This window comes from Equus quagga, chromosome 14 (genome assembly GCF_021613505.1).
Source record: "Equus quagga isolate Etosha38 chromosome 14, UCLA_HA_Equagga_1.0, whole genome shotgun sequence".
Lineage (NCBI taxonomy): Eukaryota > Metazoa > Chordata > Mammalia > Perissodactyla > Equidae > Equus > Equus quagga.
The window spans coordinates 77,127,981-77,150,834 of record NC_060280.1 but is presented as its reverse complement, the minus strand read 5'-3'; the positions used below and the strand labels follow the sequence as shown (position 1 = coordinate 77,150,834).

At 41.5% G+C, this 22,854-nt stretch overlaps 1 long non-coding RNA gene across 1 annotated transcript; it reads left to right on the top strand.

The window, feature by feature from the left end:
* Nucleotides 1-1,498: 1,498 nt before the first annotated feature.
* On the top strand, nt 1,499-21,107 carry LOC124252122 (uncharacterized). Its single transcript, XR_006891917.1, has 5 exons — nt 1,499-1,654; nt 11,602-11,759; nt 11,864-11,942; nt 12,290-12,482; nt 20,836-21,107. It is a non-coding gene; the product is annotated as an uncharacterized LOC124252122 (long non-coding RNA).
* The last annotated feature ends 1,747 nt before the right edge of the window (nt 21,108-22,854 follow it).

Here is a 22,854-nt window from a genome sequence, read left to right as displayed (position 1 = left end):
TTGAGAAAAATAAAAATTTGAGTGTATCTTTTTAAGCAGTTATATGTACAAGACTGCTGTTTATTGCTGCATCTGACCATATTGTGCTATTTTGGCTCAACTTTGTCACTAGCAGCTAAGATGAGCCACAAATATCAATATTTAACATCACATAAAGCGTTCAGTGCAGAGATATAAAATATAAACATAAATTTACCCTGGATTATTAAGGGATTAAGGGCAATGTCTCTAGAGGGAGATGTGAACCATCATGCAATGTTATACATACACAAAGACTGATTTGTGCCTATATATATATATATAATTATTTGTTGTTGTTGTTGAGGAAGATTGGCTCTGAGCTAACATCTGTTGCCAATCTTTCTCATATTCCTTGAGGAAGATTGTTGCTGGGCTAACATCTGTGCCAATCTTCGTCTATTTTACATGTGGGACACCACCAAAGCGTAGCTTGATGAGCTGTGTGTAGGTCCGCACCTGGGATTTGAACCTCTGAACCCCACCACCAAAGTGGAGCGCACAAACTGCACCATTACGTCACTGGGCCAGCCTCCTGTGCCTATATCTTGATATTTGTAATTAAAAAGAACCTCCCTCCTTTTTTTCCACTGGAAAACTCCTTGAACAAGGAAGATGTACAGAAATTTGAGTATATATTAAGGGATCAAAAATTTGATCGACTAATAGCTTCAAGAATGATTTAATAATTACTATTAAAGTACCAAGCTACCATCATGAGCAGTACAATGAGGCAACTTAGTGTGGTGATTAAGAACCAGCTTTGTGATGGCTCTGCTATATACTGGCTGAATGACATCGACCGGTTGCTTAACTTTCCTAAGGCTCAGTTTCCCCCTTGTTAAAGTAAGGATAGTAACAGCAAAGGATTCTAATATCTCAAAAGGTTCTAATAAAGATTAAATTCTTTTATGCATTAAAGTACTTAACATAGTGCCTGAAACAATTCTCAATAAATATTAGCTATGTTAATAAATAGCTTTTTATCTTAAATGTTTCAAATATTTTTTATAATATGGATGAAATTTGGTTACAAAAAAATTTAAAGAATCCAGGAGCTATCACTCCCAAAGTGTACCTATTCTGAAATGCAGTGACATCCCCAGGAAAACGTCTAATGAAAAAATTTGCTCAATTATTCCCATTGAAATCAGTCTACATATAAGGGATGTATTCATAAATTGTCATTTATCAGAAAAACCGAAAGTGTAAGTGACTGAATGCTGACTGGTTTTTAGACAGAGCTAGACAGCATGATAATCTAATGGTCTTCTTGAACTAGTGGTTGCTGTAAGCAGACGCTCTCTAGGTTCCACATGCACACACGCACGCACACTGTGGTGGGTTGCACAGTGAGTTGTATTCCTTTAGAAATGCATCTAGCTCAGTTTATAAACGATTCTGTTTAGTTACTTTAAAAAAATCCTTACTGTCTCAATTCTCTTGCACGCCCGCAGGAAAAGCTGCCTTTCTTGAGCCCCAAATCGTCATCATTTAGATGTATGAGTGTCATCCCGAGCTTGTGTATGTTCAGTCAAAGCCAGCACCAGCCACAGAAAAGAACCTTTGAGCGGGAGGTGCCGGTAAACGGTGTCTCCATCACCACCTTCTTCGGACTCTGTCCTTCTCCTTTTAGGTAAGTGAAGCAATTTGCATTCCGAGTTTTTCATTTGGTTAGGAGCAAGGCTGGGACCGCGCCACCCGATTTTCAGCCAAGAGTTTCGTGTGTCACTTGACCCTATTGAGTCTGTTTTCAGGAAGCTCAGGACAGCCCTCAAAGGCGACTGGGCAGCACCGGCCAGTGGGGATCCAGACACAGGTTCACAAGGAGTTCAGGAAATGCAGTGCGCCACCTGAGCCCTAAGGGTTTGTTCAGGTGCAAACCCGGCTGGGGGCTTTGGGACCGGGAATAGGTTGAAGCACCCTGGGCTCTCCATGGTGGGTAAGCTCAAGGCTCTCTTCTCCGATTCCATTTCCTGCCTCTAACTGCCACAGCTTGATCGTTGGGACTTAGCCACCCGTGACTGTTGAGGGAAATAGAGGGAAAATTGAGCTGCTGCATTCATCTCCTCTCCTGGCACAAGGGGCAGGGCCCGAGATAACTGAACCCCAGCCAGAGCCCGTCACTCACTGTCATCCTCTGTTTTGAAACCATTCTCTTAGGATCTGGGCACAGAGATTCTGAGAACCTTGCAGGAGAGCTGCTTCTGCACTTATTTTGAGCTTAATCTTTTTTCTTTGATCTCAGGGATTAGGAACTCAGTTTGTGATAGAGAAAGACAAGAGTAATTAATGCACAATAAAGGGGCAATATTTAATTCTAAGGAGGGAGCCACAAGTGAATATTGAGAAATAGAGATCAGGAATGATGACGTTAGAGTTATCAAGGGGCTGTCCTGCCTCGACATTTGTCCCTGCTCTTTAGTCACTGGGAGCTTATGCAAGTCATTCTCTCCCAGCTGGGCCTCAGTTTCCTCCTCCTTTAAGTGGAGATACTATCCACCTTCGAAAATGAGGTGAGGATAGCCACGGGTAGCAGTGGTCCTAAAAAACACATCCCAGGTCCATGTGCAAAGAACCATGTCTTAAGACTTGGTTCTAAAAATTCACTGATAGCTAAAAATACCCTGTTGACACAGGCCTGTCTGCACCCTCTGATTTTCCATTTTACGTGCAAAAATTTATGTTTTTCCATTTTCTTTGGCCAGGGCTCTGTTATTTGAAGGTAAGGTGTAGGAAGTCCTTCAGAGGTTCAATGGGAGACAGGGAATCGGATATAGTTTTTCTCTCTGGAAGGAACTTTCATCGAGATTTTTTAAAAAAATGTTTGGGCTCTGCTTGCTACTGTAACCTCTAGTCTTCTGCCAAATGGCAGTACAACAAAGGAAGCCTCCTTTTCAAGTTTCTGGTTAATAAAACAGCAAACGCAAGACAAATAAACAGACCCAGAAGGCTTGCACTTGCATAACTTAGTAAGCACACGTGCGGGGCCAGGGATTGCTGGTCTGCTCTGATGGGCATGCGACATCTCCAGTTGACCACCATCCCTCAGACCCGGGCCTGAGCTCTTTGACCCACTCTGCAGGTCCCCAGGCGAGTGAAATGGTGGGCTGGAAAAACCTCACGAAGAAGTGGCTTCCTTTTGTTCTTTTGCACCCCTCCTCTCCCAACTTCCAGTTTTTTGTTCACGGAGACTTGAGTCAGTGACTGAGTTTCTGGAGGTTGTGGCCACAGACATGCTGGTTGAATGGTTCTTAACTTAGTGCTGGAAAGAGTGGATATGACTGGAGGCGTGGCGGTGGAAAGTCATTTGGGAGAGTTTGGGTAGAACTTAATGGGCAGCTGACTTATTTAAACTCTAAGATCAGCCTTCTCAGTCTTCTGTTCTTTCCTCTTAGTGATATTATTTGTTAGGACTCACCTGTGAGTGGGGTGACAGCTTGGGGTCTTGTGTGAGAACAAAGAGGAGGGTGGGTGCTGCAGAGGAGCTGGGTGCACCAGAGGCCGTGGTCTGGGCACCCTGTGGGACCTGGAATACTCACATTGCCCTTGCAGCTGTCTGTTCCCACCCTAGTGTGTGTTCCGGGTGGGGAGTCGGGCATGCTTAGGAAACAGTGTAGCGGCAAAATCCACTTATCCATTCCATGCTTCTCTCTCCTTCTCTTTTCTTCTTCAACCTGTAAGAATGCTATCTCACCTCTGGCTTCCACTGGGTTCTCTCTCCGCCTTCCACTGGGACATGCAGAGCCATGGTTTTTACCACAGGATTGCACATAAGCCCCAAACCCCTGAGGAAAGCATTTCCTAGTAGTCGCCTTCCCTGGGCATGCAGGGAAGGGTTCTCTCAGCTCCTCATCTCTGTTCTCAGGGGAAGTCTTCAGGCCATTGTGAGGCCGTATCTGGGGATCAGCTGCTGCTAAAACCTGAAAACTAAGGGCAAACCCAACGCTTGAAGAACTGCTAAGGATTTATGATGTTTCAGAGGAGAAACTGTTCATAAAAAGCTGACGAGCCAACTTCTCTGCAACGTGTTAAATAACAACCCGAGCGTGTAGCACTGCTCTTCGTTACTTGGAGCAAATTAAATGACAGGAAAGACCATGAAGCAGTTGGTGGGATGTCTGAGTCTTTGGAATTCAGCTATATGGAATTTTCATCTTTTTGAGAATTTCATGCATTTTGTTTCTCTTCATTCAGATTGTTGCTTCTCCTGTTTTTGATAAATGTCTCTAGGAGATCTTCTGGGGTATATGATTCATTCAGTTCTCTCAGAACTCTCCTCAAATCTCACTTCCTTGTTGAGGGCTTTATTAGATTCATCTAAAACTCTTTTTTTTTTTTTTTCATATGATCAGCACAAAGAAAGTAGAAGCTGGGCAATGCCCCCATCAGGAAGTTTTAAATCATCAACACCATAAATGGTTTGATGATTGCCTACTTGGCTTCCCTTCCCTCTTCCTTCCTTCCCGAGAAAATCTTGGCATGGTGTGTACCTCTTTTCTGCTCTGCCTGAGTTTCTCAGGGACGGTTAAGCCATCCTCAGCTCCACGGCTATGATTTGACTACATAAATCAGGGCAAGTCCATCCTTGAACACATTTGATTCAGGAGTGGTTATGTGACCTTATTCTGTTTGAGGCAAAGATTGCAGAGGCTTCTGGGAAACTTCATTCTCACTTTTAAGAGGAGCAGTAAATAGCCATTTTCTCTCTCTCTGCCTCATGCTTCTGCCAGTGGACCTTCTGTGAACATAAGGGAAGCTGCTCTGAGAACAAAGCTGATACTCAAAGGAAGGCAGCTCGAAAGAATCTCCAGGAAATGTATCCAGAGTCCTGATTGTATGTTCTTGGAATTTTCCCAACCTCTGGACATCCAGTTATGTGTGCAAATAAAATCCCTTATTGTTTAGGCCATCCGAGTTGTCTGACATTGTGCTAACTGGTCTAGGGGTATGGACTTTCAGCACCGTGTGGAGTGGGTCTGGGAAAGAGAACTCAGGGAGAAATGTGAGGGCCTAGCCGCCAGGCCTAGGCTACTGTGTGCTCATTGTGTGTCTTGGAGTAAGTCTGGTCAACCCTGCACGCTTGACTCCTGTGTTAAAAGGGTGTAATGGTCACCGTGTTTATGTCACAAGGCTGAGTGAGGATCAGATAAGTCAGAGCTTCAAAATACGTTGTGTAAAATGTTATTAGCATCATTTGTTAGCTCAATCCATTATTCCATTATAATGAAAATAGTAGTGGCTAACTTATTGAGAGATTATTACATGTCAGGCCGTGTGCTAATTGCTTTAATGACTTAGGTCATTTAATCTGCATTGCAATCCTGTAAAGTACATTATTATATCCCCACTGTGAAGATGAAAAAAAGCATTAGAAAAAGTAATACATTTTTTTCAATATTATGCATCTGGTAAGTGGAGAAGCTAATAAGTTTTTGAGAATAATGATAATTACCCATGTGTTCAAGGAATTGTCAATTCCACAAAAATTGCCACCAGTCCCAAAGTTTGTATTAGCCTCGCCCCCATTTTCAGTGTTTCACCCCTCATGCCATCTTCATCCAGCTTCTTCCTATTGTCCTTAAGCAAATATAAATTTCTCCTTCACAATTAACTACTGTACGTATTTACTGCACTTGGAAAAGAAATAGTTTGTGCTGGAGGTGGTTTACACTCCACACCTAAATGTGTGTGTGTGTATGTGTGTTAGGGTGTTAATGGAAGTAGTGGGTGCTTCAAATATTTTGAGACTGTTCACATAAATACACTTGTTGGGATAGTGTCTGAAATCATGGTTTGCTGGTCACAAATTGTAGCTGTAAGTGATCTAACGTCTTGCCCTGGAATACTGAAGGTGGGTACAGATTCAGTGTAGTAAGAAAGGGTTTGCTTACTGTCTAGACCAGTAGTTCTCAGATGGGGACAGTTTTGCACTCCTCAACACCGCAGGGTACTATTGGCAACGTTGTGACATTTTGATTGTGTTAACTATGAGGTGGTGGCGTGCTATTGGCATCTAGTGGATAGAGTCTGGCTGCTAAACGTCGTGCAGTGCACAGGACAGTCTCCACAACAAAGAATTATCCAACCCCCAATGGCAATAGTGCTGAGGTTGGGATCCTGGTCTAGATACACCCAAGGATCAGTGCTGAGCTTTTCTTTTTATACCCTTTCTGCTTGGTTGGGAGTCAGGCAATCCATCCTGTTCTAGGGGGGCTGGAAGAATGTCCTGGAATGTTCACAAGTTGACACCCACACAGAGGCTTAGCAAATCCTGGAGCCTGGCCAGGTGTCCTTCTACTGGAGCAACCACAGGCCTCTTGAGAGAAACCGATGCTGGAAGGCTCTTACTGGAAAGAGTTGAGGTCAGCTGACATGTACTTCTTGAACGGTGCACGATGGTCTTCTGCTGGGTTGCCTAGTGCAGGTGATGTGTGAGGGTCTCTCTGTGGACTCCTCCCTCTGCTCCTTATCCCCCCAGGTTTATCTACTGTCCCAACCCCTGACATGCTCCAAGGTTCTGACCTCAGCACTTTTGCTCCTCTGCTGCCAACCCAGGTTACCATCACCAAATCTCTTTAGGGTTGAGGGTATGATCGTTTTCCTCTCCTTCTAATTCTGTCTCATCTTTGCTCTGGCATACACATCATGTTCCATTACACTTAGGACCTTCCCTTTTGATACCCAGGAGCTTAGGTTAGAACCCTAAAAAGAATAGGATATTAGAATTTCTTTTCTTTTAATCCTCTTGCTATAGAAGTCAAAATTTTCCTCTGAATAACAAGAAAGGAGTCAGGACATACAACAAAGAAATAAAAAATTCGCAAATATATGTCAAGATCTTATTTCACTACATCAGAGATTTCATAAGTTTTCTTCCCCCCTACACTTTGGAGTTAGGAAGGAGGTAGTGGTTGTAGAGGATAGTTTTATGGGTTTAGCCAGATGTTAGGGACATCTGGTGACTGGGTGTTTGTTTTTAAGCATTTCTGAATGTTATGCTCCGAGGACGGGACCTGGGAGTTGCCTGCTTGCTGCTCTAGCCACTCGGATAGACAGTATTTTGCTTTGAGGGAAGAAGTAAGGAGAAGTGGTTTGGGCCTGGAAGAAGGCAACATTTTCTTCTCTGTGCCTCCATTTTTTAATTTCAAGATGAGATTCTACCTATCCCATTATGATATCATGATCATAATGATTCTATCTGTAATTTACAGAATGCTTATTTATATGAAAGGTGCTGCACTGGACTTTTTGCTTATATTTTCCTATTTACATTCAGTTTTCATATACTAGAATCTGTGGTGTTCTGTTGAGATGGTTTCTAACTCTTCTAGAATTTATGTCATTATTTTTTTCCATTATCTGGGTGGATGTCATTCTTTAGACTTATACGGTTCTCGCAGTTCGGAATTTTACTGTTACCAATCCTAGTATAATATTTTTTTATTTGCTTTTTTTCCATGTGGTGTTGATGAGTCATCTTAAGTTATCACATTCACTAGTTTAACTTTCTCGGAGAACTTGCTAGGTTAATGGTATTATTTGTAACTGTGAAAGTTTTTATGTGAGATGAATTTCCCCACCCCCAAGTCAAACTTTGGGACCTTTGTTTCATAAACTCTAGGCTCCAATTAGGTGAATCAATTAGTATCTTTGAAGAGAGGACTAGATTTTCTGGAGGAATATCTCTTGGACTTGCGTCTTGTTCCATCAAAGGCAGCCTCATGAAATAGAGGATTGCATTTGATGCTCAAATTCACCCATCAGGAAAAGAAATGCTGCCATGGGAATATATTGGATGTGTGGATTTGAAGGCTGATGGAAGAAGATTGTGAACAGAATTCTACCTCTTCCCAAACACTTTGGTGAACACTATGGGAGTGTTATCCCAGTGAACTCTAGATGGCTCTTAAAGGGAGATTTTCTAGAGTCAGACAGACGTTGTCAGTGGCAGTAGGGAGGAGGTTCTGAGGTAAATAGGAAAGAAGCAAAGATGGATGATATACATTGAGGGAAACAAAAATCCAGAGAGTCTTTAAAAGAAAAGAGCAGTAGGTTCTACGAGTAGAAGGAAAAATATCAAAGATTCAGGAGGTGAGAAAATATCTTGACTTGGGGGCCAGAGACTAGTGGCCAACCAGGGCCTAGAGTAATCTGGGAGTTGCAGATCCAAAATAAAACCCTGGTCAGTGGTCTGGATCATGCTGGCCTTCCAGATGCTGCTCCCCCATCCCAATTGTTGCAGTGGAGCAGCCATGGAAGGATTCAGTGCAGAATCCCATGTGATTCATGGCAAAAGGCTGGGGAATGGATGATACAAATGAGTGAGCCTGTCCCTTGAGGGCCGTCCTGATTGATATGCTCCAAGAGGATCTGTCCATCATCTGAAGACTAGAGACTCATCACAGCTTAGAGGATTTGCGGGGCATTTGACTGCTGCGTTGGAGTGGGCAGGCTTGCTGTGCTCAGGTGGGCATCCACAGGCAATGGTGTCTTGTTTTCTTAAACTGCTGGGAAGAATGTAACTTGTCAGGAGGGTCCTCAGCTTCAGGGAGTGGGGAGGGTATAGAGTGAGGTGAGTAAGATTTACGGTGGAAGACAGAATGTATTTTGGAAGTTTCCTTGCATAATGATACGTGCATACCGCTCTGCTCTCAGGAAAGGAAGCTGATCTTAAAAACAACCAAACGCTAACAAGGAAAGCTTTAAAGAAGTTTATGAAACAACTGCGAAGACCAAAGAGACCCCAAATCAATCACATTTTACTTCTGCTGTTTTCCCGTGACCCTTGCTTTCAGTGTTGAGCAGCCAGAGATATCAAGAATTGACTATAAACCAGGACCCCTACCCTTTTGTCACATCCTTTAAAGGGGAAAGCTTTTATAAAATTTAGGACCTTAAAAATAAAATGAATAGTTTGTGAATGGATACTTACAATAAACAAAGAAAACAGAATGCCTTCTGTGATATCAAATTTCATATACAGCTTAAATATTCTTACCACTTAGAATCAAGAAAATAGTTTCAAGTCTATAAAGTTTCCATTACTTCGTTTAGCCAGAGAAATCTGCCAGCTAATATTTTACTAAGTCTGAAGAAATTTTAACTAGCCCTTTCCATATCTATCAAGTTCAAAGAAATGACATAGTTCATGTATCAATATTCCATAAAGTTTAGTCCTAGAAATGTGGATTATATTTTCAACATTTATTAAAAAATTTTTTCTTTTTCTGTTGCATGACTTATTTTAGGCCCATGGGTGTGTGCTTTTCTTGCATGGTGGGCTTAATTCATGTGTTCAGTCTGGATGACTATAGCATCTTTCTGTTCATGAAAATCATTTAAGATGAAAGGCATTAAAATCAGGTAGACTTTAGATATCTAAGCATCTGTTTAATACAGTCTCTCTCTCTCTGTCACTTATTTCTGCGGCTGGGCATCAAAGAAAAAAAATGAAAAGTCGGCACTGTTCTCTTAAAAAGACGTCAAGGGCCCCCAACTCTTTAACAACACAGGAAATGTCAAATATTATATGGATATAAATAACTCAGTAAAACAGGGTTACAAGAACATCTGGCTTTGCACAGTTCCACGCACTCGGCTGGCGCGAAGATATTTCAGTAATACTATCCAGTCGTTGGGTTGTGTGAGACTGCGGGGCACAGAAGGGAATTTGAGTGTCGAGTGAAAAATGTGCTTGTAAAAAGGTCTGAGTTGTTATCTGTCTAATCCGTCCTAATCTGTTCAGTCGTTTGCTCTGGGGGCTCTGAAGAGGGAATACTGACCCCCTCTGGAAGCTAGTCTCTTAGACAGATACCCCCCAGAGCCCCAGGGTTAGGGATGGAGGGCAGGAGGTTAACGACCCTCGAGACACAAGCTGCCCTAATGATAACTGGAGGGATCATTTTTAAAAGGGACATCTCAATTTTCTGAGCAACTTGCAGCTTTGTTTCAGTTCTAACACTGCAAACAATCTGAAGGGGTAAATGGTGATATCCATCTCCTTTGCTCTTGCCAGTTTTGCCTTTCATCCTGTTCAGTTCCCCTGTTTGGTTTCTCTCCTCTCTTTACTGTATCACATTCTCTGCAGTAGGTTTTCCTTTTACTTTTAAGATCTGACTTCCATGGATGTTGGGCCAACTACCATTTGGGAAGACAGTTTGTGCTGACTATTTGGTGTTCATCTCACTTACACGTGCTTAAAAGAGAAAGTAAGTAACATCCCTGAAACAAATATGCACCAAAACTTCACACACTCCACTTAAGGTTTATGGTTTTCCTCCGTCTAAATTACAATGATCAGCATTATTAAGAATAAGGAAGAGCAACATCATCTGCATAAAAGGAAGGCAAAGCCAAATATAAATGGTAGGTATATCTTGGATCCTTTTGGGCTCATTCCCCAATAACTCTTTTACTTATTTATTCTGCAAACATTGAGTAACTGCTATGTGCCACACACTGTGGTAGGTAAAAACTCAAGGCCTTTCCTTGCCTTCAAGGAGTTATAGGCTAGTAGAGGAGGGAACACATGAGAATAAACAGTGATAAAACATGCAGTACAGTACAATACAATACAATACATTCTAACATAAAGTGAACATTGAAAGAAAATAAATACCAGGTAAAGATAACTTGCTTAAATATCTCTGACCAACGTTTGGAATGTCTAATTATGTTGGTATCTTTCTGTTCCTTCGCGAGTCTTTTTGGGAAATTGCTTGATCCTGCATTAAAATCAAGTCCAGGTAGGGGAAGTTCAGGTAGCTTGACAGCTGCAGGGCGCTCCTACGCAGCACGGCAACAGGAAGAGGAGGGGAAGCCCAGTGCTCTCTGAAGCACTGGAGGAAATTATTGAGCTGAAAGGAATCCCTTTATTTGGAGTGTGGTCGGTCAGCATGCATGATAACCTGGTTCTTGCAGTGGTTCCTGGAGACTCCAAAGTGATACCCTCATGGCATATTTTTCGTTATTTCTTAAATGACCTTATTCTATTCATTAATTGATTAATTCAATTCCTGTGTATCTATAGAGCCTTTTCTAGGAGTGGAGGCCCACAGGAGATGACAACACTTAGCTTTCAAGGAGCTTAGTCAAGCAGGGAAAGTCATGTGAATAGACAAAACAGTGTGATAAGTGTTAGGGATCCGTGCTAGAGAGAGAAGGAAAGATCTGGTTAGAAAGCAAAACCCCAAGGTGAATGGGTTGGAAGCCATAGAATGGGCTAGAGTAATTCTCACCCTAAATATTCATGTGTTAAATTGCATTTTTCATTCAAAATTATCCTGATTGGCTACACACTTTATTTGCATTAGTTGGATAATTTCCCAATTCCCTTTCACTGTGTTCTCTGTAGACGTGGCTTGCAGGGAATGACCAACTAGTCACTTTAATTAGAGACTCTGCCTAGACTGTGTTTGGTTCCCTAGAGCCTTGAGAGGGAGCCTTCTTAGGTTGATTTGTTGGCGGGCTCTGCACCTCTAGCCCAGTTCTAGATGAACACTGTGGAGCATCACTTGCCAGCCTGCTTTTCTGCTGGTTTCTTGCACTCCCTCTCTGCGTTCTCTTCCCACTCTATTCCAGGGATTTGACGGAACAAACTGCCCCAGACACCACTGAGATCATGACATAGGCCAGCACACTTCCGGAAATTCAAACTGACAGAAACTCCTGCCTCCTGCTATTGCAAAAGTGGCTTGGTGTAGCAAGACGCCAGCTCGGAGCCTGGACCGCAGCTAAAGGTTCTTGACCCTCTCTGCAGAGATGGGAGTGCCTGGGGGGCTGAAAGCTTTGGCAGGGTTGACATAAACACTCAGGTTAAGGCATTTTTCATCTGTTTAACCAGATCTCATTATATTGTCAAACAAGACTGCAGTGCTCACAAGAAACAGCTATGGTATTCTTGTTGAGAGTTGGGACGAGAGGTAAGAATTTATTTTTTCCATGGGGGTTAATTTCCCTGATGCTGTGATTCCAGGCAAAGTTTTCACTGGGATGGAGGTAGGGGACGGAGAGAGCAAGCTCTTGGAGCCTTTGAAGAAACGCCTCATGGCACTACTGCCCCGCCCCACCTGGCGTTGGGGAGGAAAGACGACTTTAGTAACAATCTTGCCCACATCCTGTGTAGAGAACTCCCTTCTCTAGGCCACCTACAGAACCCATCCCAAATCCCCATGTCCCCTTGCTATGTCATTCTCTCACATTTCCCTTCTGTTGACTCCAGGAAAATGCTACTTTAAAAAAAAATAATAACTTCTCTTATCTTTTTCAGGTTGAGTAAAGTTTAACAATTGTTTAGTCCTGATGATGCTCAAAAGTTAGGTAAATTACCACGCTACCCAGCCGTTAGTCCAAGTTGTAAAGAAATCGTGGTGATCCATGTGAAAACATTCACAGTCAGTCCTATAAAGGAGTCTTACTGAGTGAGAATAGCTGTACTTTAGAAAATCCAAAGCAAATGTCTGGTAAGTAAACCCTTTTATTAACCACTGACTTCTATCATAATCCTATTTTACATTGGTGTAGTGCATTTCACACATCTAGCTCATTTTTGTTTTAATTGTAAAACTATGATGTTGCTTGAAAACTTTTAAAGCTATCCTTTCTTATTCAGAAAACATTCATCGAGTTACTAGTTTGTGAGAATCATCTTACTATGTTCGTTTCCCACTTTTGCAACAAGTATTTTAAGCCTTCTCCACTCACCTCGCACCTCCAGTATTCCCACTTCACCTCCTGCCCTGTGGATGATCTTGGGTCCTGCTTCACTCACTGAGAAAATAGAAGCCATGGTGGGGGGGGGGGGGGGGGCAGGGAGGAACTGCTCAAACTTCCTGCCACCAAATCTGCATCTTACATCTGCCTCCATATTACCCTCCTTCATTCCTATGGCAATGGAGAAGGCTCTCTTAGGGAGCTATTTTATAGAGAAGGAAACATGCAGAACGACCTGGAGAAATGTCCAATATCTCATACCTAGTAAAAAGCAGAATTTGAACTCAGGTTTCCTGATTTGGGGTTCAATGTCGTTGTTTTTTCTTTTTCCATTTTTTTAATAGACTTTATTTTTTTAGAGCACTTTTAGGTTCACAATCAAATTGAAAGGAAGGTACAATGATTTCACATCCTGCTCCCACAAATGCATAGCCTTCCCAATTATCAACATCTCTCACTAGAATGGTAGATTTTTTTTTTTTTAACCAAGGATGAACCTTCACTGACACATCATAATTACTCAAAGTTTATAATTTACCTAAGGGTTAATTCTTGGTATTGTACATTTAATCAGTCAGGACGAATGTGTAATGACATATATCCATCATTATAAGACCATACAGAGTATTTTCACTGCCCTAAAAATGCCCTGTGCTCTGCCTTTTCATCCCACTGCTCTCTCCCCAACACCTTCTGGCAACCTCTGATCTTTTTATTGTCTTCATAGTTTTGCCTTTTCCAGGATGTCATATAGTTGGAATCATAGTATGTAGCCTTCTCAAACTGACTTCTTTCACTTAGAAATATGCATCTAAGTTTCCTCCATGTCTTTTCATGGCGTGATAGCTCATTTCTTTTTAACACTGAATAATATTCTGTTGTCTGGATGTACCACAGTTTATTTTTCCACTCACTTACCGAGGGGCATTTTGGTTGCTTCCAAACATGGGAATTATGAACAAAGCTACTATAAACATCTGTGTAGGCTGTTGTGTAGACAGAAGTTTTCAACCCCTTCGGGTAAATATTAAGGAGCACGATTGCTGGATCATATGGTAAGAGTATGTTTGGTTTTATAAGAAACTGCCTGTCTTCCAAAGTACCTGTACCATTTTGCATTCCCAACAGCAATTAGCGAGAGTTCCTGTTTCTCCACGTCCTTTTGAGGATTTGAAGTTGTAATGTTCTGCATTTTGGCCATTCTAATAGGTGCGTAATGGCTCTTCCTGTTGTTTTAATTTGTATTTCCCTTGTGACTTATGGTGTGCAGCATCTCTTCACACGCTTGTCTGCCATCTCTATATCTTCTTTGGTGAGCTGTCTGTTAAGGGTTTTGGTCCGTTTTTTAATCGGGTTGTTTGCTTTCTTATTGTTGAGTTTTAAGAGTTCTTTGTGTATTTTAGATAACAGTCCTTTATCAGATGTGTCTTTTGCAAATATTTTCTCCCAGTCTGTGGCTTGTCTCCTAATTCTTTTGATATTGTCCTTCACAGAGCAGAAGTTTTCAATTTTAATGAAGTCCAGCTTGTCTTTGGTGCTGCATCTAAAAAGGCATCACCATAGCCAGGTCATCTGGGTTTTCTCCTATGTTATCTTCTAGGAATTTTATAGTTTTGCATTTTACATTTAGTTCTAAGAGCCATTTTGAGTTAATTTTTGTGAACAGTGTAAAGCCTGTAACCAGATTCAATTTCTTACATGTAGATGTCCTATTGTCCCAGTACCATTTGTGGAGAAGACTGTCTTTGCTCCATGCTATTGCCTTTGTTCCTTTGTCAAAGATCAGTTGACTGAACTTATGTGAGTCTGTTTCTGGCCTCTCTATTCTGCTTCATTGATCTATTTTCTCTTCTTCTGTCAATACCACACTTTCTTGATTACTGTAGCTTTATAGTAAGTCTTGAGGTCAGGGAGTGTCAGTCCTCCAACTCTGTTCTTCTCCTTCAATATTGTGCTGGCTGTTCTGGGTCTTTGCCTCTCCGCATAAACTTTAGAAACAGTTTGTTGATATCCGTAAAACAGCTTGCTGGGATTCTGATTGGAATTGCACTGAATCTGTAGATGAAGTAGGGAAGGACTAATGTCTTGACAGTATTGCGTCTTCCTGTCCATGAATATCTCTCCATTATTTAGTTCTTCTTTGGACTTTGTTCATGAGAGTTTTGTAGTTTTCCTCAAATAGACCTTGTATATATTTTGTTAGATTTATACCTAAGTATCAAAGTTTTTTGGGTGCCAATGTAAATGGTATTGTGTTTTTAATTTCAAATTCTGCTCGTTCATTGTTGGGATCCAGAAAAGCAATTGATTTTGTATATTAACCTTGTAATTGTAATCTTGCTGTGATCTCTTATTAATTCTGAAAGTTTTTTTCTTGATTCTTTTGGATCTTCTACACAAACAATCATGTAATCTGCGAAAAGACAGCTTTTTGTCCTCCTTCTCAATCTGTATGCCTTTTCTTTCCTTATTGTATTAGCAAGGACTTCTAGTGTGATATTGAAAAGGAGTGGTGAAAGGGGATGTTCTTGTCTTGTACCAATGCCCTTTTCACTCTATCATAGTGCCCTTTAATCTTTTATGTTAGTTAAGCAAGTATTATATTTTAAAATTTTTATGGCAGATCTGTCTGTCGAGAATCCATTCCCTTCTTGCCTATTTCCAATAGCCCTGAATTTCCGTTTGGTGATCCATGTGGCTCTAGGGAATCTGAGTGCACCTCCAGCTCTGGCTATGGAGAAATGATCTAGCATCAGCCCCCAGCCACAGTGATTGGTTCAGAAGTAGGCCTGTGTCCTAAGCTGATCCAATCAGAGTGGCACACAGATAATTTCTCTCCTTCTGTATGGTTGGGAATAAAGATGGGAAGCCTGGAGACATGGCAGCCATTTTGATATTGTGAAGGAAGTCAATCTGGGGATGAAGCTAAGCATAGAAACAGACCAAACACAAGGTATTTTCAAGAAATGAAGCCAGGAACCTAATTAAACCATAACCAAACATTCTTATTATATTAGCCATAAACTCCTGTTATCATTTAAGCCACTTTGAGTTTAGTTTTCTGTAGGCTGTAATGGAAAGCATAATTGACAGATATAACTTTTTTCTGATTAATATATTTTTCCTACAAATAACTTAAAAACTTCTGAAAAATATAAAGAAGAATATTGAAATTATCCATAATTCTACTACCCAGAATAATTGCTGGTAACATTTTTGGAATTCGTTTCCAGTTTTTATTGAGGAGGAAGTAGAAGTCAACATTATATTATACAAAACTTTATATCCTGAGTTTTTCTCCTAACCATTATATTGTGTGAAAATTTACATGTCCCTATATAATCACTGAAAAAGTATTTTTAAATGGCAGCATTTAAACCATTTGTATCTATTTTCAAAGCTGCTGAGATTGAACTTAATGATATTTAGGTTTATGTTTTGTCTATTCCTTTGCAATTTCTTGCAATTTCACTTTTCATCATTTGTGTTATATAAAATAGTTTTTAGATTTAGTTTTCATCAAACAAACATTTATTGAGTACTTGCTACATGCCAGTGATGGGTTCTGGGACTGATAAGTAAACACTGACAGCAGTCCCTGTCCTCAAGGGGCTCACCGTCTGGTGCAGAAGGCAGGCCTTAGTCAGAAACATACAAAACTGAATGCATTATTACACAATATGCTTCTGTTAAAGGACAGGAAATGCACACGATGTTAGGAACGTGTAGAATACATCTAGGCCTGTGCGTGGACAGGAGGGAGGGGAGTAAAGGGAAGGGAAGGGTTCCGTGCAGAAATTGTATTTGAGTGAATTCAGCAAAGGTGAAAAGAAGATAGCTACGGTGAGGGAGGAGCTGTGGGGTAGGGGAGACCATTCTCTGCAGAGGAAAAGGAATGGGCAGAGGAAGTGTGCGGGGAGGTAGCGCCACACATTTGAGGAACTGGAAGGTCACCATGGTTGGAATGCTGGGAGAGAGGGGAGAATGGTGGGGCTGGAGGAGAGTGGTGTGGGTGAAATTGATAGGATGGCAAGGACCAGAGCAGGAAGGACTTTCTCTTTTCTCTTATTTTTTTCTGTTCTGTCTTGAGACAAATGGGAAGTCATCAAAGAGTTTTGGAGGGGGAAGCAGGGAGCTGACAGCATAGATCTGTGGCTGGCAAAGCTCCCTTGAGATGAGCATGGGGGAGACCACGCTGCCAGGAGGCTCCCACGACCATCTAGAGAGACTGCGGCAGCTGGTCTGGATTGACGATTGTGGAGGTAGAGGAGAAGTGAATGGAAAGGAGATGTTCAGGAAATGCTATGAACAGACCTGCATGTACACTGAATGTGGAGAGTGAAAGAAGGAGGTGTCAAGGAGACATCTTGTGCAAATGGATGGAGAGCTGTGCACTAAGAGAGAGGATCACAGTATAGTGTCGGCAGGGAGAGCCTAAGGCGATGGGAGATGTCACCTGGGAGTGGGCTGGATGGGGCTGCAGCTCACAGGAAAGGTCTAGGCTAGAGAAACACATTTGTAAATCACCAAAGACAAGGTGGAAATTACAATCTTGGGCATGGGGAGACTGTCCTTCATGCAGGAGAGCATAAGTGAGATTCCCACTCACCAAAGGGTCCAGGGCGGGTCTTGAGGAGCAGCAGCTTCTAACGGCTGGGCACGGAGGATGAACCTCCAGAATCTACCAAAGGAGCAGCAGAGGAGTCAGAGAAAAAGTGGAACAGTGCGGAGTCTCAGCATCTAAAGGAAGAGAGTTCGTCAAGAAATGCAAGGTCATGACAAGTATCTAGAGCTGTGGAGAGGTCAGCGAAGATGAGGACTGTAAAGTGTCTCTTGGATTTAGCAGCACTGGGCTTTTGGTGACCTTAGCATCAGCTATTTCAGACAAGTGATGGGGGCAGAAACCTGATTGTTGTGGTTTGGGGAGAGTTTAGGAGAAGAGGGAATCAAACAGGTTTTATGAAAACCTTCTAGGAATTTTGCTGAGAAGGGGAGCAGAGAATTAGGACTAACATGGTTCTCAAGCTTGTCTGTACTCTAGAATTATGTGAAGTGCTTTAAAAAATCCCAATGCCAAGGCCACTCTCCAGACCAATTACGCCAGAGTCTCTGGGAGCTGGTCCCAATCTCTGAGATAGTTTCTCAAGCTCTCAGGTGATTCTCATACACCACCAAGACCGACAATCACCGGGGTAGAAGGAGATGTGAGGTTGAAAATATATGCAGATATATTTTGACGTTTGTGGAGACTTGAACATGCTTAATTATTGATGGGAGGGGGCTGGTTGGGAGGCAAGAGGAGGGATGGTTGATGTGTGAAATCCTGAGCTGCAGTGGCAAGAAAGCCCTTAGAAAACTGTGCTTTAGAAGGAATGCAATATGCTTTTAACCACACTATTGGTACACGACATTTGAAACAAATTTTTAATCTACATTTCTTTAATTATCCAAAGTCAAGAATAAAGTTGCTTTCTGAAGCATTTCCCATAGAAGATAATGCAATTCAGCCGTTTTGACTATTCCATAGTCTTTTCCCTTTTCCTGAGTTTTTAATCTAGATGCTGGTTGCAAAATACTTATTTTTTACACTCTATATTTTCTCTTTTAAAACCACTTATGACATTTGCGTTTAGTTTTGTAACCATGGTTTAAAGCAATTATTTACGTTCAACTCTAGACGAAAGTCATTTAAATGCTGCCTGCAGGTATGAGGACACCACGACATCCCATTCTGGGGTTCTGAAATCACTCCCTCATTTGGTATGTGTGTTCAAAAGAGATATACGGTATTATATTTTCTGAATTCTTGAAAAACTGAGACGTTTTCTTGTTATCTTCACAAGTGAAAACAACATCAATGAGCATATAATTCTTTTATTTCAATATTCTCCATAAACACTCTGCCAATCTTATTTTCTGTTCTGCTGTAGGTAACGTGGATTCCTACCTCCATACTTGTAGGGTTATTTCCTGTCATCCTTATGTTTACAGTAAATTTCCAGATTGTGCCTATTTGTTGTTGACTTAGCCTTGGATGTGGTGAACACTTTTAAGGACATTTATTTCCTCCTCAAAAATGTTCTTTAGTTGTGATTCTGACTGTTACTCTGGTTGGAGCCCTTTTGGCTTATTTCTTAGGGACACTCCCATGCTTATACTAGAACTTCTTTCTTTGTCCTCTGTGTCTAGGATCCTTTCTCTATTTTCATTTTGACTGTTTCCTTTGCATTCTGGACAAAACTTTCAAGTTTGTTCTCCAATCACCAGTTGGTTTTTCTGCAATTTCAATTCTACTTTTGCGTGCCTTCAGTGTAATTCTGCTATTGTGTTTTTCATAGCTTATAATTTTCCATGATCTTACTTACCTCCTTTTTATCTTTATTTTTTTCTTTGGGGGAAGATTAGCCCTGAGCTAACATCTTCAGCTAATCTTCCTCTTTTTGCTGAGAAATATTGGCCCTGAGCTAACATCCACGCCCATCTTCCTCTACTTTATATGTGGGATGCCTACCACAGCATGGCCTGACAAACAGTGCGTAGGTCTGCACTCAGGATCCAAACTGGCAAACCCCAGGCAGCTGAAGCGGAACATGCAAACTTAACTGCTGCCCCAGTGGGCTGGCCCCCCTTTTTATCTTTTTTTAATTGTCTTTTTATCACACCCTGTCTCTCTGTAGGCTTTCTGTTACTATTTCAAAGAGGCCGTATCTTTGGGCATCCTATGGAAGTTGCCATTTTAGAGGTCTGATATTTTCCAGAGTCTTTAAGATGGTGGCCCTTTATCATGCTCTGTAATTTTTTTTTCCCATAAGACCCATGGCTAACCAAACAAAATGTTTGCCAATATTCAAAGTGTGTGGATTGCCTGTGTGTACTCTCTGTATCCTTGGGCACGTGTTAAATCCCCCCTTTTTATTTCAATTGGAGTATATATGTCTGGTTAATATACACTCAGGGCTTAGTTAAATTCCCAACGCCTGGCAGTTCTTCACCTAGCTTGCTCTACTGGCGTGAGAGTGTCTCCTCTCCTACCTTTAGTTTACTCTTCTCCGTCAGGCTGAACATGTAGGCTACGTGAAAACCTATAAACTCCAGCAGTGGTGGCAGCGGACGCTCTCGTGGCTTCTGTCATTCTGTGTTCCCTTGTTGAGCTTTCCTTCTGATGCTTATGCCTTGCAGGAGGCAACACATCACTTCAGTCCCCTGCACCCAGCTTCTGTCAGTTTTATTCTTGGACTTGCACTCTCCAGTTAGTTGTGGCAGCAAGTACTGCTGGGAGCGTGAAAGAGTGCTAGAGAAAGGGCACACCTGGGGATGGAGATGCCCAGACTATAGAGGATGGCTGGACGATTTCCCCCACTGGTGCCGTCTGTGGCCATGAAGTAGAGCGGAGCAGAGCGGAGCAGAGAGCAGACTTGCCTTGTTCCCCGCACCGCTGGCAGCTTTTGTCAGTCAAGTTCTACCAGACTTAGAGTCTCTGGGAAGTCTCCTCAGATTCTATCAAGAGTCAATTTTTGGTATTTTGAGTTTTTGTCTTTTTCTATCTTAATAATCCTGTTAATGGGAGGACATAAATTGAGGCCAGATGTCATTTGTTACTTTTATTTTAAAATTTGAGTGTAGTACCATAGGAATAAATCTTAATCAATTAATGTGAAAGCTTTTGGCAAAGATGAGGAAATGGTGAGAACCGGCCCAGGGACAGGCAGCAGTGGTCTGTGCACGTGTAACCCCTGGCATGGGAAAAGCCCTTCTTGTCAAGTTTAATTTTTAAAAAATGTACATATGTGGTGAGTGGTGAGCAGCGCACGATCTTTAGCCAGAGCATTTGGGTTTGAAGCCTGGCTCCACTGCTTATGAAGTGTTGGAATTTAGGTCATGTATGTCATCTCTGAGCCTCGGTTTTCTCATCTGTAAAACGGAAATCACAATAATATTTACCTCAATATGTCCTTGTGGGGATTAAATGAGTTCACACATGAAAACTGCTTAGAGCAGTGCCCTATATATGTTAAGTGCTCAGTAAATATTGGATGCTGGTAGCCACATTTTTGTAAAATTATGGAGCTTCAAAGTAAAGGGGAAAATATTTTGAATTTCCAGGCCAGAAGAACACATTAGATATAAACGAGAAGCAATCAGACTGGCATCTGACTTCTCTGCAACAGTAAAGTTAGGAGATGCTCAGATACCCCAACAACTAATGAATAAACCAAATGGATGAAGAGTGGGTTGTATGGAAATGAACAGTAAGTGCTAAATAACAAGTCTTAAATAACGAGATAGACCAAAGAGACTGGAAGGGAAACTCTAACAATGTTCTGGAATTAAACAATTTCAACAAAACAAGCTAGTGAAGTGGGGAAGGAAAACGCTATAAAGATTCCTTTTGGGATAAAGAGAAGTAGGGAGAAGTAAAGTGTTCTAAATATCTCCTCACATTGGAATATGGAGGGGGTGGGCAAAAGGAGCATCTTAGCAGGAGAAATAGTCGGTATTTTGTTTTTAAGCAAGAGTAGAGAATAACGTATCAGATTAAGGGCAGTTGCAAAAGAACGGTAACAATTAATTTCTCCCTTTTAACTTTCACTTTAATTTAGGGTTTTCATAAAATATATGCAAAATGTTTACACTTTGAGTACAATTACCTTTTTATCTTTAAGTTAGTACTGTCAATAGAACATAAATTACTTAAAAAAATTACTTAAAAATTATAACAATATAATTAATAATTTGACCAAAATGTAGCCATGAGAAATAAAGTTTACGGAATAAATATAAAACAATTTATTATTTACATTTGTCTTTATTTTATTCTCACCCAAACTTTGTTGGGCCTTTAAGAGATCAATCGAGCCTTCAAAATAGTAATGAAATTCAGTCATCTTTGATATTTTGCTAACTTTCAGTACTATAAAGACTGTAGGTCTAAAAGTTTTAAAAAATGTCGTCGTAAAGGTTTGTTTATCAAGTTAGGAGGATAGAACATATTTATTTACCAGTTTGTTAGCTTGCGTTAAACATTTAAGTATTTAAACGTGTGCTATGTTGGCCTCCATTTGTCCTCCTGACTGAGACCCCCAAATGTTAGGGGTGGACCAGTTGCGCGGAAGTAGTTAGTGCTGTCACAGCGGCATCACAGAGAACTTGCTTAACCGGACATTTTACAGTTGGCAATCTACTAGCAGTTGCCATATCACACGGTGGTGATGCATACTCGCATTCCTGAGGCAGTAGCATCCTTTTCTCCTGTAACATGGAGATTAGAGTACTCATTTTTTTCATGTATTAAGAAAATGGAGTTTTCAGCACAAAGTTGGAAAGAGTGGAAACTTAAATAGTGGGAAAAAAATCTGAACAAATTAGGGGGTCTCTGTAGCACTTTATGTCCGCAGAGTCTTCTTGCTAGTGTATTGCAAATCACGCTCTTTCTGGTATTAGAGGAGGCTGGTAGAGAAAACTCAGTGTATGAGTGTTTGGAGCAGCCCCAACCCTGCTTAACACGGGGTGTCCCTGCAGTTCACGAAGGGCGTCATGCTTGCTCATCTTTTACCTCAAGGTCTGGAAGAGTTGATATGGAGTGGATGTTCGTTGAATTGGAAGTTTCTGAAAGTTACACGAGGCAGGGTTGTGTAATGCTGAGAGAATGGGTTCCGGAGCCAGACTGCCTGGATCCACAGCCTGTATGTGATGCTAATATCCTGAGTGTCCTTGGCAAGAACTCCGTCTCTTGGTGTCTCAGTTCTCTTTTTTATAGAATACTAGTACGTATCTTAAAGAGTCACTGTGAAATTAAATGAGTTAATACATTCAAAATACACAGATCGGCAGGCACTAGATACACATTTGCTGTTATTATTAAGAGGGGCCAATATTTGATTCAATTTAACAAATATTAATTGAATACCTGCCTTGTGCCCGCCCCGGTGGTCTAGTGGTTAAGATTCGCTGCTCTCACTGCTGCGATCCAGGTTCATTTCCTGGTCAAGGCACCAGGCCACCCATCTCTCAGTTGTCACACTGTGAAGGCTGAGTGCTGCTGTGATGCTGAAAGCCTTGCCACTGGTATTTCAAATACCAGCAGGGTCGCCCAAGGTGGACAGGTTTTGGCAGAGCTAAGAT